The 15,174-nt window shown below is 40.0% G+C and overlaps 1 long non-coding RNA gene across 1 annotated transcript; it reads left to right on the forward strand.

Annotated features, from left to right (window-relative positions):
- The first annotated feature begins 998 nt into the window (after nt 1-998).
- Nucleotides 999-10,350, forward strand: LOC149416068 (uncharacterized). Its single transcript, XR_016303633.1, has 4 exons — nt 999-1,054; nt 2,515-2,635; nt 8,203-8,398; nt 9,547-10,350. It is a non-coding gene; the product is annotated as an uncharacterized LOC149416068 (long non-coding RNA).
- Nucleotides 10,351-15,174: the final 4,824 nt, after the last annotated feature.

Below are 15,174 nucleotides of genomic sequence, written 5' to 3' on the forward strand. Positions count from 1 at the left end.
ATGAAATATTGCTGTCCGATAATTTTATACTTATTTTTTATAACAATCTCTTTGTAAGGGTTCCAACTTCCAACTATATGTATATATATATTTAATGAATTTGAACCAACTCTTCAACTTCTTGTCTTTTGTGTGTAAGAATATTTTATCAAAAGGAAACTGTGTATAAACCCGTAGAACGGGTAAGACGTCCTCTCACCTGTTACATCGGAGATGCGGAAGTTTTTGTTTGTTTTGTAATGATTTGTGCATGAAAATAGTAAATACATACATTTTTTTACAAATAAAACATCACTAAATGACTCAAAATTGACTTAAATACACATATTACGTCTTAGTAAAACTCCTGTTGTTTGTAATGATTACAAATACATAAAAAAAAACATAAAATTAAATGCAGCTTTAAAAAAAAACGATGTAATTATATTAATCAGTAATCTTTAAAGTTGGAGAATTGTTTACTGTTTACAAAAGTTGTTGAGTTGTTAACAAAGCTCCGGCAGTATGCGTCTATCAGTTGAAAGGGGTTTTAGCAAGCGTGCGGAAGCATTAACGGAACAAGATCTTTTTGGGCGCTTCCTACCTATTGCAGGTTCGCCGCGCACGGCAAATGTATTATTTAACAATTCCTTGCCTCGTACTAACATGACATACAATCTGAGTTTCGTGATTATTATTATGGAAGGAGTAAGAACAAAAACACTTTTAGCTTTCATATTCCTCTTAAAAGTCAAAGTGTTTTGTTTAAGCTGGAATTTCATTCAATAAGAGATTTTGCAAAAACCTCGGAGATACCAAACAAACGATCAAACATAACATTTTGTTATTTTATCTTTTTCTGAGTACCTGATTTTACGACAGTATCTACCGACGATCTTATTAAAATTGTTAAAGCATATCCTTGTAGTCTATGATCGTGAGTTGTTTTTTAATGCTATTAACTCATTATTGTCTATGTACAGTAAACGCCCTGACGTTGTATATCTACGGACGTGACTGTCACTTGCTTTGTACAGCTGTCTTCAAATACCTAAACTGTTCTGCTTACGTGATGGTAATCAGTTGTTTGTATTTCTAATACGTTTCGCCAAATTCATCTATCAAATTCTATCTCCTATGTAAATTAAAATCTTCGTTTGTTCAAAATCTTAATTCTCCGATAGTTCTTCAATGACTGCTTTTTAATTTTGATACAACGTTGCATTCGAATACGCGTGTGTTTTTAAATCATTATTGTTCGTAAAAGCAACATGCGCAATTATTCCTCCATCTGCATATATAGATTGAGCAACAGCAACGCGTGGCAGGGTACAGATAGTATAGTATAAGTTTTAAATTATTAAAAACACTTGTTTTCATTTGAATTTTTAAATGAAAATTTGAACTTGACTTTAATTCATGTAAAACGTTCGTCTAAAAGAAAAAAAATATACTTGCCACTATTCCCAATGATTGTTCATTGGATGATTATAAATTATTTAATTTCACTATCGGAGGAAAGTTAGTTGAGATCACACGGGGATGCTGAGATTAATCAGTCCGTCGACGGCATCTGGAGTCACTTTGTTCAGCACAGATATCTCCTAGGGAAACTTATGAAATAGACAAACTTATCAAACTCCTTCGTGTATTTCGTGCAGTGAATTATGTTTAATTTAATTTTAAAGTTCATAACTACACACGCTTAAATAAGACAAACATATCGTTAACTTGGAAGAAACCTGGAATCGAAACGTTGCTTGAAATGGTAACATTCGTGCTTGCTGCCAACATTTTAATAGCCTTGTTCCTTTTGTTTTACTTACTGTCACTCTTAACCTTATATGAATTAAAAGAGAATATAGATTACTGATAGTTTCAGTGTACTAGGTCCATTTTGAGATTAACTGTGTTTAGTATCTTACATAATTTAATTGGTAAGACAAGCTGTCACCAGCTTCCACGAACACGTCAATCTCGGATATATTTTTTGCGAAAAAAATGCCTACCTGTGCTTATGAGAGTTTCACAAATCATTCACTTGCAAAAACAAAGCTTATGGAATTTCTTTCCATTTGTATGTGTTAAAAAATCACTTTAAATACAGTTATTCACATGGATTTTTGTTACACGCTCGCCCGTCGGTGGGCCGGCGCATTCAGAAACGACGGGCTTTCAAAATAATATAGCTGTTTCACCCGTACACATTTTTTTTTTTTTTTTTTTAAAAAAGAAAGACAAACATTCCCAGGTTACGAATAACCCAACAATGTTTGAAAATCTCCTACTACCACCACAGAAAGGCTGAATTCCTTGAATGGCTGTCCCTTTCTAATATGTTCCGTTGTATGCTAGGCAGACTGTTATATGTAGATATTTCATCTATTTACGTATCGTTATTGACTATTATTTTATTATGTGTTTCGTTATTTCGACAACGATAGTAACAATTCTTTGTATCCAAAGCTTTGTATGTAAAACTAACCATCTCACTTCTGAGTACGTAGTTTATTTTGAAGTCTTCTTTCTTGCCAGGTAATACTTTGAAGGAAAGACAATCTTCTAGACAGGACCTTAGGATGTGGAATAAGCCCCAAAGCTATACCAATATTAAACACTGCGACGGATTGAAAGCGAAACAACGATAGGTGTGAAGGTATGCATACAAAGAATTTGTTCATTATCATCTGTCCTTCTTGTTAATTGGGTATATTCATTGTTTGTTGTCAAAAATTACGAAAATGGTGATATTTTTATGTTGACGAATAAATTTTCTATAACGATTTAAAATGTGCCATATTTGGTTTGTCGCCAAAACGACATTTTTATTTCTAAGTAATTATAAGCAATAATTAGTCTCCTGAAATACCAATACAAATTGAAAATATCTCCCGAGTAAAAATAAATGCCGCCAATGGGAATTGAACCCGTGCCTTCTAATGTCCGGTCAGGTGCTCTGTAACCACTGAGCTATATCGGCTTATTTCCAACCCGCCAAATAATTCAATATGTACTAATACCTCAATCAACAATTACAGCTTATTATTTTTTTCCGCCTGTAAACAATCAACTTTATTTTTGTAGGAAAGGCTTTGTTAGTGCTAAATTTCTCACTAGATGGCGTCAAGATATATGATATCTTCATTTATTGGTGAAATATTTTTGTCAAATATTATTATTTTTTAACCTTTCCCTTACTGTGCTAAAAAAATCCACGCGTTCCGGTGCTGTGTAGTCAATACACATCTCAAAATAAGCGTTTTAATATCGGAAAAATATGAATATTCATAGCTAATCGCTTATGTTTTTTTATATTTTATAATAATAATTGTAATTTAATTGCTGAAAACATGAAAAAACCATCGGCAGATGCTAAAGAAACGTGCGAGTGGTCCACATCGACGGTCCGTGACCGACTGGCTGGCGGCTAGCACACACACAGCTATGCGGTCGTAGGTATCGATGGTCCAAATCAAAATACAACTGCGGACGTATGAATTTCTCATGTTCCCACATAGCGAACTAAAGCGGGACATCAATAGCGTGTAATTTCCTCGCACACTCTTCGCGTAGCAGTATCACATGGTTGATTGTATTGGTGTATTTGTTTTCCGATTATTAACAAAAATCTCTGATTTTTAATTGAATTTGAAAACTAGGTAATATTTTATTTTTTATTTCAGTGCATAAATGTATACCTAAAATCTGAACTCAGAATTTATTATATTTATAGAGTTATTAAAGTTATTAGAAGTAATGTGTAGTAAATACACACCACAGATAAGGAAAGGTTAATGATAAACTATTAAACCTTTATGCTATGCATAAACCTTGTCTTATAAAGATTAGTTTATCATTAAAAAATAATTATTTTATTTATATTTGTGTATTCGGCGGTGTTGACGTCAGCCCTCAGTGGAGGTTTCTATGTCATAATGACGTTGTATCCAGTTGTAAACGTTTCGGAATATGCGTTTTTTAATTTTTTAATTTATGAATAAAATATTAAAATTGCACATTTTCAGTACAATATTATCATACTTATTAATATTTTCTACACCTTTATTATAGGTATTCATAGTTCGTAAAAATATTACAGATCAATTTATTTTTCTGCCATTTTTTTTATATTTACTCCACACAGGAGGCCCTGAAGAAAATAATTTCCCTCAGGGCCTATGTCATCTTTGGGGATGCTGTGTGGGGGGTCTTTTTGTGTAGAGGAAGGAGTGAACATGGGTCTTGAAGAGTCCCATGTTGTAGGAGGGAGGAAACACAGAGGCCGGCAGTTCGTTCCACAGCCGAGATGTTGAACTTAAGAACGAATCGTAGAAGCGACCCGTTCTCATGTGACAAGTGTCAACTGTGTACAAATGTTGGGCGCGCGTTTGGCGTGTATCCCGACTACGCACCGGTGCCGAAGGGATCAATGATGCTAGTTCCTCAGAGCATCTTTCATTGTAATACCGATAGAACAAGGAAAGCATACCTACCTGACGCCTGTACTCTAAAGATTGCAGTCCGTTTGTTAAGATTGGGGAATCTATCAAACGGACCGCCCGTTTCTGCACAGAGTCAAGGGTTTTTTTCAGGTATTTTGGGGCTCCAGACCAGAGATGGCTGCCAAATTCGACAGTAGGGCGCACTTGCGATTTGTACAGGGTGAGCAGTTGTGTACTATTAAAGTATCTGCGGGCCCTGTACAGTACGCCCAGCTTCTGAGAGGCCAACTTTACTCTGGCTTCGATGGAGCCCCCGTACCTGAGCTGGTCACTTATAGTTACACCAAGCATATCAATGGAAGGCCTGTTCGGAAGATTGCTTCCGTTGAAGGAGACTAGATTATCATTTGGATCCCTTTTAGACGTAATCAAACAGGATTGGGTCTTTGAAACATTAAATTCGACGAGATTATTTTTACCCCAGGAGGAAATACTCTCGAGATAACCGTCCATTCTCTGCTTCAAAGCCCTCCGAGCCGTTGGAGTTTGTGTGCCCTTTGGGGGCTTATCAAACAAAAAGCTATCATGAACTGTACTGTCATCCGCGTAACAATGAATCGGTGCACATGTCAAAAGGTCATTGATGTGCAACAAAAACAAAGTCGGAGACAGAACCGATCCCTGTGGGACGCCAGCATTTATGGAGTGTGAGGAAGAGGTGAAACAGTCAGCAACCGCCTGAATCGACCTATCCCTTAAAAAGTCAGCAATCCACGTGCACAGGGATGCGGGAAGTCCGTAAGAATGCAATTTGTTGACAAGTCCTCGGTGCCAGACCCGGTCAAAGGCCTTGGATATGTCTAGTGCGACCGTTTGGGTCTCACCGTGATGTTCCAGGCACCGCCCCCAAACATGCGTCACATACGCGAGAAGATCACCGCACGAGCGGTTCCGCCGGAATCCGTATTGACGGTCGTTGATAATTTTGTTCTTCTCGAGGTATGTGAGCAGTTTGTCGTTGATCACACGTTCCATCACTTTGGACAGAACTGATGTGATCGCTATGGGGCGGTAGTTGGCCGGGTTGGAGCGGTCACCTTTCTTGGGAATAGGGTGAATGACCGCTTTTTTCCAACCAGAGGGCACAGTGCCACACTTCAGGGACATTTTGAAGAGCTTTGTCAAAACTGGAACTATTTCCGCAGCACACCTCTGCAATACCAGGGCAGGTATTCCATCAGGTCCACTAGCTTTGTTAACATCGAGCCCCCGTATGACGTGGAGTACATCCCGATGCCGGATCCTCAGCTTTTTCATATAGAAGCCGCAGTGAGGAACCGACGGCGGAACAGCACCCCCGTCGTCGAGGGTCGAGTTTTCCGCAAACATTTTCCCTAATAGGTTAGCCTTTTCGGTGGCGGTGTTTGCTAGTGAGCCGTCAGGTCTGGTAAGAGGTGGCAAACTGGGTTTGCAAAAATTTCGACCTATTGAGCCCGCAAGCGACCAGAATGCTCTGCTGCCATGCGGGCAGGCAGCCAGCTTTTTGCTGATCTGCAGGTCGTGTTCGAATTTTGACCTATTAATGATTCTCTTGCATTCCTTCGCCGATTTGTTGTATGCTGATTTGCTTTCGGGCGTTCGAGATGTGTTGTAGGCTCGGTAAGCCGCGTTTTTTCGTCGAACTGCTTCAGAGCATTGTCGACTGAACCACGGCTTTGAGCCCACACCAGTTTCTTTAGTAGTCGATTGTATGAAGCCATCCATCGCCGATTTGATGACTTCACCAATCTCCTGGGCACATCTTGAAGGTCCGAAGTCCGAAAACAAACAGCTGACCACGGAAAAGCGTTGAAATGGGCCCGCATACCGAACCAATCTGCTGACCTATAGTGCCACACTTTTCTCCTCAGTCTCTTATTGGTTGGTCTGAGGCTAACGGGGATTGATGTCGTCACTAGGCAGTGGTCAGATGATCCCAGAGGCGCTGTGACGTCAATCTTATAACCGTGTGGCACAGTAGTTAAGAATAGGTCTAACAGATTGGAGCGGTGAGTCTGGACATCAGGAACCCTTGTAGGCTCCTGAACTAATTGCTCTAATCCGTAGCAAATGGCAAAGGATTCCGCTTGTCGGCCAGCCGAGTCCGTTGGGCCTGAGAACTTCAACCATGGTTCGTTATGAACATTGAAGTCCCCCAGAACAACAAACTCGGCCGAAGGGTAGCGGGGCAAGAGATCATCAATAGTATCGCTCAAATGTTTGATGAGCTCGGAAGTGTCTGATTCGCTATGGTTCGGTGAGCGGTATAGACATGCGTAGAATCTTGCCGTACTGGCAAGATTGACGCGCACCCACATTACGTCGAATCTGGAGTTTTCCAGACTCAATAGTCGTACACAGTTGACGTCAGCTCGACTATAGAGGCAGACTCCTCCTTTGAGTCGGAATTTGCTTGCGAGGGTAAAGCCCGGGCAGTCCAGATAGGAGGAGGATGGAGTCTGCCATCCTAAGTATCAAAGTTAAAAACAAAAAAAACAAAAAATTATAAAAAGGAATAATGTTAATAATTTCTTAATTCAAAGGTTTAGCATATATCTAGTATAGACATGTGCATTTTTTTAAATTTTATTTGTTTTAAATTATAAAATATAGACCATAAAAAAAAAAACAATTTATTCAATGTTAATAATTAAAATGATATTTTTTCTTTCTTTACCATAAATTATACTGATAAAATAAAAATTATTAAAAAAAGCATTTTGATGGTCGTAAATTTAAAAAAACAAAGGATCAATTTAGTTGAAGCAAAAATTTGTAGTAGATAAATTAAATTTTCTACCCAAAAAAAGGTTTTTTTTATATTGCATTATATCAACACAGTGGCTGAGCCAATTTTTGTAATAACTACAGGCAACTAACAAGAATGTTGTCTTTTGTATGTTGATGATGCGGTACTGATTGCTAACAGTATGGAAGATTTACAGTCTCTCGTGTCTAGGTTGAACGAAGTATGTATGAAGACTGAGTTAATGATGAATGTAGTAAGTCTTAAGTCATGGTGTTTGAAAGAGGGAGTGTGAAAACTGCGTGCAATATAGGTGTGAATGAGGAATACTTGGAACAGGTGGATGAGTTTGCGTATTTAGGAAGTATGTTCTAGAGAGATGGGAAGCCTGACAGAGATATTGACACAAGGGGAAATGCAGGTAACTCCATTAATGAAGGACTGAACGCAGTTGGCGTTAGCAAAAAAATGTCCAAAGAAGCGAAGCTGGCAGTCCACAATGAAGTGCTGGTACCTACCCTGATGTATGAAAGTGAGGCATGGAACTGGCAGAGAAATTATGAAAGTAGACTGAATGTTGTTGACATGAGATCCCTGAGGCGTATGTGTGTGATTAGTAAGATTAAGAAATGTATGCTTAGATGGTTTGGAAATGTAGAGAGAATGAACGAAGAGTGGAGTGTAAGGAAAGGTTAGTCAAAGTCGCACCTAAAATTACGCAAATTTGAATTGCCTATATTTTCTAATTTAAAATATAAATAAATAAACTCTCACATGTCTATACTAAATGTTAACTTTGTCTTTTGATCAAAAAAAATATTATTCAGTTTGGTTGGGTATTACGGCCAATAATCCATATTTAAATTTTGTATGAAATAGGCCGGGCAGCCGTTCCTCTCAATGTAATAAGCCATTTTACCTAATTCAAAGACATTAAATTTTCTCCGTCCATGCACGTATTTACATGTTGTTTTTTAATCTCTTGTTCCTTTACAGGTCTTCTATATGAGCTGGGGCAAATTGCGGAGCTTCACAGCTTGATCTTTCAGTATCGCCATGGATCTTTCTAACACAGCAAGTGTCGTCGTCAAGGTAGAACCAGAACACATAGAAGAAAACGAAAGTGAAACGTTGTTTACGGAGAAAAAAACTGAATTTTCGGAGAATTCTGGGAATATCGCCCAGGCTGCTGGTAAGAAAGATACTATATGCCTGGAAACACAGGGTAATTTTATCGCTGCTACATTTTTTTTTTGCATTTACCCCACATAGGAGGCGCTGGGAAAAATAATTTCCCTCACAGCCTTTGTGATCTCTGGCGATGCTGTTTCGTGGGGTATTTTTAAAAGGAGAGGAATTTCTGGGAATGTAAAAGGTATGAGGGTTGGGTAAGAATCTACAGATCAGTGTGTCCAGGAGTGACTGACATATGAATATATCCCTCCTACTGCGGCGCAAGACGATGGGTCGAGGGACCAGTTGAAGAAGTCAAAGGATGTCCCCAATTTAGCCTCTCCCGATCTGGCAGCCACGCAGCTGGTGGGCAAGCGTATCCTGAACACACCCCACGAGATGAACCCAGGCACAACTGCAAAATTACCAAAATCAGCGTACAACTTGAGGCTATGGCAGAGGTGTTGGTTATTCAATAAATGGTTCCCGGAGTGGCGGTACCCAAACACGCCTTCCAAATTGCTTGATCCCGCGTTGTCGAGTGATATTTATTGTAGCCGCTAAGACAATCACACGTAGCTACCGACACTGATAGTGTGGTGGTGCCCAAATCCTTTGTTCGCAATTGTGCGGGGTTGGATGCGGTGGTGCAATAAAGACTAAGACAAACAAAAACGAATTGAATTTTGCCTTAGTGTTTGTAAGAGGAAAATGCGTGGGAAAGGCCAAAGACTTACCCTGGTCTCGTTCTCCTTAGCCGCTGGTTTCTTTTCACTTATCAGCTTGCAATTCCCTTTTAACATTCGCTCACTTAACATAAAACAAAAACAGTGAAATTCACTGCGGCGGGTAAAACGTTTCACTGGACGATGTGTGCTCCAAAAACAGTCACAGCCGAGTTCAACATATGCGGGTACTCAAGATGACACGAATGTTCGCGGTAAGATGCAACGATAACAATGCTCCTTGTCTTTGGGCCCGGGTCAAGGAAAGGGTACAAGGGGCAAAGGGGGGGTGAAGGGTACACATTTTAAGGCTATTCAATTTTAAGACCTCACGCGCAACTATAGTGTATAGTAAGTAGCGAGAGAAATGCCCAGAGTTTATTAATTTATAAGGATAACAACTTACTATATATTTATTTTATATCTTGTATTTTCTTTGCAGGAACACACATTTCGAGGGAAATCAGTGAAAACAACGGACACAAATTTGATTTTAGTGATAGTTACAAGCAATTCGATCTGGTTCGCTCATCATCTGGCAAATTTCCATGCCCCTACTGCAAATATTCAACTAAATCCATGTCTAACATCAAAAGACATTTACTCACTCACAGCGGAGAAAAACCATTCTCGTGTCCCGGCTGTAACTATTCATGTTCAAGTAAGTCAAACTTAACGTCTCACCTGCTTACCCATAGCGGAGAAAAACCATTCGCGTGTTCCGACTGCAATTACACTTCTTCAGACAAGTCGACGATGAACCGACACATGCTTACGCACTCCGGGGAGAAACCTTTCTCATGTTCCGAGTGCAACTATGCTGGTTCAAGAAAGACGCACTTAAAGAGACACATGCTGACTCACAGTGGAGAAAAACCATTCTCATGCTTAGAGTGCAACTATGCGTGTTCCGACAGGTCGCTTTTAAAGAGACATATGTTGACATGCCATTCTCCTAGCCCGAATGCAACTATTTATGTGAAGAAAAGTCTCAATTAACGATGTTAATGTTAATTCTTTCGGAGAAAAACTGTTCTTATGTTTGGATTGTAACTTTATGTGCTCACAAATTATTTAAGATATTAAGTTTGAAGTGTTTCGCAGCAAAACGGACCTCGAATCTTTGTTGAACAGGAACATTCTAAGCAGATTTTGGAAGGAGAATATTGAAATTTGACGGTGATAATAGTAATACAGCAAGTAAAGGAATTTTTCACTTGTTGGGGGTAATGGAAGAAGCGACAAGTTGTACTTAGAATAAATTAAACAAATAGATGATAGATAATATGCGATAAAACGAAGAGCTTTTTAGAAGGAGGACAATATTTGTTAGTCTTATAAATTAATGTCGTATGTACTAATCTTCAAATAATTCAAATACCTAGTTAGTTTGAAATCGTGTTATTTTCTGCTAGTTACAAATCTTGATTATGTGTTACGTTTATTAAATTAAAGAAAAATGGTAGAACCTGCAGTCAAGCTGCCTTGAGGCAGTTGTGCGTGACTACTTTTGCCTGTTGTTATTAATTATAAAAATAAAAAAATGTTTTTTAATAACTTTTCTTTTCCTAAAACTCCATATATTTCAATGACCGGTATCGAATTCCAAACGGAGTTGAAACTAGAATACTTTCTCAAATTCACTAATAAAGCAACAAAACAAGTTTATAACTTCATTTGTTTTTAACCTGACCGGTTTCAAACAAATACGTATTTATTTTCACTTTACATTTTGGCGTAAAACTACGATATTCTTAGTTCATTTGTTTTTTTTTTAATTTACCACACACACAAAGTCCTGAGGAAAATAATTTCACTCAGGGTCTATGTCATCCTTAGGGATGCTGTGTGGAGGGTATTTTTTAAGGAAAGGAAGGAGAGGAAGTTCTGGGAACGGGGACCAGCTAGGTTGATGAGTAACATTATGTTTGGACTGGACGGTAATAAGAACACCCCGTCCCAATGTTTGACTTGTGAGATTACAGTTTCTATCACGTCTAAAAAAATTATATCTGTAGTCAAATATCTCGCGATCACGAATATTGTCGAGAAGCCAAGCTTCTGAAATACAGATAACATCGAAGTCATTATTTAGAACAGCCCTAAGAAAGTCGTGCGTTTTTGTACGCAATCCACGTATGTTTTGATAATATACGGTTAAATAAGCCATATTGTAAAACATAAATAAAATATCACAAAAAATCTATTTTCATTGAATAAAGTAGTAATGCAAGTTCAATTTATGTAGAAAAAAAGTGTACGATGTAAATTTGACCCCTAACACGGGGTATGATATGCCATAACTTGATTAAAAGTAATTTGGTTACTGGAAGTTAAAAGACCAAAGAATAGTTTTTAATTGTGTATGCTACTTAAAAATACTGAATGCGAAAAAAAATTAAAAGAAAAAAGATTATGATTAAACAGTGTAACTGAAATCATTAGAGTATTTGAAAAGAGTAATACTATTTTGTTTATATCTGTCTCAGAGGAAATTCTAAAAACAGGAGAACCGTTATTTTTTCTCATAAATATGTAACAGCTTTTTGTCCACAAGTATTTTTATATTTTTCAGTTTTAAGTTCCCTGGCTTTCTTCATAAGTAACTTGTTAGAAGGCGTTCCTTTTTTGTATTTGGTACCCAACCTTCCGGGATACATTCATTATAATATCCTGAAGGTTTTCACTTCTTGATACCGGAACTCCTTAAATTTCAACATTCCATAGTCCATCGAATTTATCTCGTTGATTCATTTTCATACTACCAAAGCCATCCCTGTCGTTGGGAACAAAGCACGGATTATGGATATTAATAAAAACCATTAGAATCGTGTAAGTACAAGAAGAAACTAGGAGAAGTAATGAAATCAAAATGAGTCTCCCGTTGTCGGATATCTCAATGTTATTTGTAATCTTGTTTATGCCAGGATAGCTGATCGCATAACAGTATCCTAGTACTGAAATTTTTCTTGAATTTTATATAACAGGTTCTTCTGAAATTCGTAAGTGACTTCGATACCCTTCAGTTTCTTCTAATAGTCTAATGTCATCTCTTTCAACATGTTATTATGTGCACCTAATTTAATTATTCTTGGGACCCATTTTCAACAACACATTCTCAAGCTCGTTCTGCAAAATGTCAGAAATTATAGAGTTTCAGTTGACGCCATCATGATTGACAATTTCGGTTCGATTTAAATTGAAACGCGTGAACGAAATTTTGTTTGATTTTTGTTAATAAAAGTTGATCAACTGGAACTGAAAAGTCTTTTTTTTTTTTTTTTTTATATTTACTCCACACAGGAGGCCCTGAAGAAAATAATTTCCCTCAGGGCCTATGTCATCTTTGGGGATGCTGTGTGGAGGGTCTTTTTGTGGAGAGGAAGGAGTGAACATGGGTCTTGAAGAGTCCCATGTTGTAGGAGGGAGGAAACACAGAGGCCGGCAGTTCGTTCCACAGCCGAGCTGTTGAACTTAAGAACGAATCGTAGAAGCGACCCGTTCTCATGTGACAAGTGTCAACTGTGTACAAATGTTGGGCGCGCGTTTGGCGTGTATCCCGACTACGCACCGGTGCCGAAGGGATCAATGACGCTAGTTCCTCAGAGCATCTTCCATTGTAATACTGATAGAACAAGGACAGCATACCTACCTGACGCCTGTGCTCTAAAGATTGCAGTCCGTTTGTTAAGATTGGGGAATCTATCAAACGGACCGCCCGTTTCTGCACAGAGTCAAGGGTTTTTTTCAGGTATTTTGGGGCTCCAGACCAGAGATGGCTGCCAAATTCGACAGTAGGGCGCACTTGCGATTTGTACAGGGTGAGCAGTTGTGTACTATTAAAGTATCTGCGGGCCCTGTACAGTACGCCCAGCTTCTGAGAGGCCAACTTTACTCTAGCTTCGATGGAGCCCCCGTACCTGAGCTGGTCACTTATAGTTACACCAAGCATATCAATGGAAGGCCTGTTCGGAAGATTGCTTCCGTTGAAGGAGACTAGATTATCATTTGGATCCCTTTTAGACGTAATCAGACAGGAAAGTCTTTGAAACATTAAATTCGACGAGATTATTTTTACCCCAGGAGGAAATACTCTCGAGATAACCGTCCATTCTCTGCTTCAAAGCCCTCCGAGCCGTTGGAGTTTGTGTGCCCTTTGGGGGCTTGTCAAACAAAAAGCTATCATGAACTGTACTGTCATCCGCGTAACAGTGAATCGGTGCACATGTCAAAAGGTCATTGATGTGCAACAAAAACAAAGTCGGAGACAGAACCGATCCCTGTGGGACGCCAGCATTTATGGAGTGCGAGGAAGAGGTGAAACCGTCAGCAACCACCTGAATCGACCTATCCCTTAAAAAGTCAGCAATCCACGTACACAGGGATGCGGGAAGTCCGTAAGAATGCAATTTGTTGACAAGTCCTCGGTGCCAGACCCGGTCAAAGGCCTTGGATATGTCTAGTGCGACCGTTTGGGTCTTCAAACATTTTCCCTAAAAGGTTTGCCTTTTCGGTGGCGGTGTTTGCTAGTGAGCCGTCAGGTCTGGTAAGAGGTGGCAAACTGGGTTTGCAAAAATTTCGACCTATTGAGCCCGCAAGCGACCAGAATGCTCTGTTCCCATGCGGGCACGCAGCCAGCTTTTTGCTGATCTGCAGGTCGTGTTCGAATTTTGACCTATTGATGATTCTCTTGCATTCCTTTGCCGATTTGTTGTATGCTGATCTGTTTTCGGGCGTTCGAGATGTGTTGTAGGCTCGGTAAGCCGCGTTTTTTCGTCGAACTGCTTCGGAGCATTGTCGACTGAACCACGGCTTTGAGCCCACACCAGTTTCTTTAGTAGTCGATTGTATGAAGCCATCCATCGCCGATTTGATGACTTCACCAATCTCCTGGGCACATCTTGAAGGGTCCGAAGTCCGAAAACAAACAGCTGACCACGTAAAAGCATTGAAATGGGCCCGCATACCGAACCAATCTGCTGACCTATAGTGCCACACTTTTCTCCTCAGCCTCTCATTGGTTGGTCTGAGGCTAACGGGGATTGATGTCGTCACTAGGCAGTGGTCAGATGATCCCAGAGGCGCTGTGACGTCAATCTTATAACCGTGTGGCACAGTAGTTAAGAATAGGTCTAACAGATTGGAGCGGTGAGTCTGGACATCAGGAACCCTTGTAGGCTCCTGAACCAATTGCTCTAATCCGTAGCAAATGGCAAAGGATTCCGCCTGTCGGCCAGCCGAGTCCGTTGGGCCTGAGAACTTCAACCATGGTTCGTTATGAACGTTGAAGTCCCCCAGAACAACAAACTCGGCCGAAGGGTAGCGGGGCAAGAGATCATCAATAGTATCGCTCAAATGTTTGAAGAGCTCGGAAGTGTCTGATTCGCTATGGTTCGGTGAGCGGTATAGACATGCGTAGAATCTTGCCGTACTGGCAAGATTGACGCGCACCCACATTACGTCGAATCTGGAGTTTTCCAGACTCAATAGTCGCACACAGTTGACGTCAGCTCGACTATAGAGGCAGACTCCTCCTTTCAGTCGGAATTTGCTTGCGAGGGTAAAGCCCGGGCAGTCCAGATAGGAGGAGTCTGGCGGCTCGGCTATCTGAGTTTCGGATAGGAAAAGAAGGTTGGGACGTTGGGACAAAAGATGGTGATGGACGGAATTTAAATTTGTGTGCAGGCCGCGAATGTTGGCAAAATTTACCAACAGTTTTGGCCCGCACCGGGGACGCCTGCTACTCGCCGCTGTAAAGATGTTATGTTTGTTTTTATGTATATTCATGATTTTAATTTTTTTTTTTTTTCTGTTTTTTTTTGTTTTTAAGGGTATGAAGTGAAAGGAAGGTCTGGAATGGAAAGATGTGAGGGGTGGGTAGGAATATGGGGTTCAGGCTGTCCAGGAGTGATGAGCGTTTGGTTCCAGCCCACCCACTGCGCTGCTAGGCGAAAGGCCGGGAGAGTCCGGCTGGAGAGGGCATCCAATGCGCTCCAAACGCTGCTGCTGGGTCCCCTCCGGTCACGAACCGGCACAACAGCAGTGGCGGGGTTTTTTCACTCGCTGATGG

Source organism: Hesperophylax consimilis, chromosome 17 (genome assembly GCF_061612785.1).
Source record: "Hesperophylax consimilis isolate HC1 chromosome 17, BYU_Hcon_1.0, whole genome shotgun sequence".
Classification (NCBI taxonomy): Eukaryota; Metazoa; Arthropoda; class Insecta; order Trichoptera; family Limnephilidae; genus Hesperophylax; species Hesperophylax consimilis.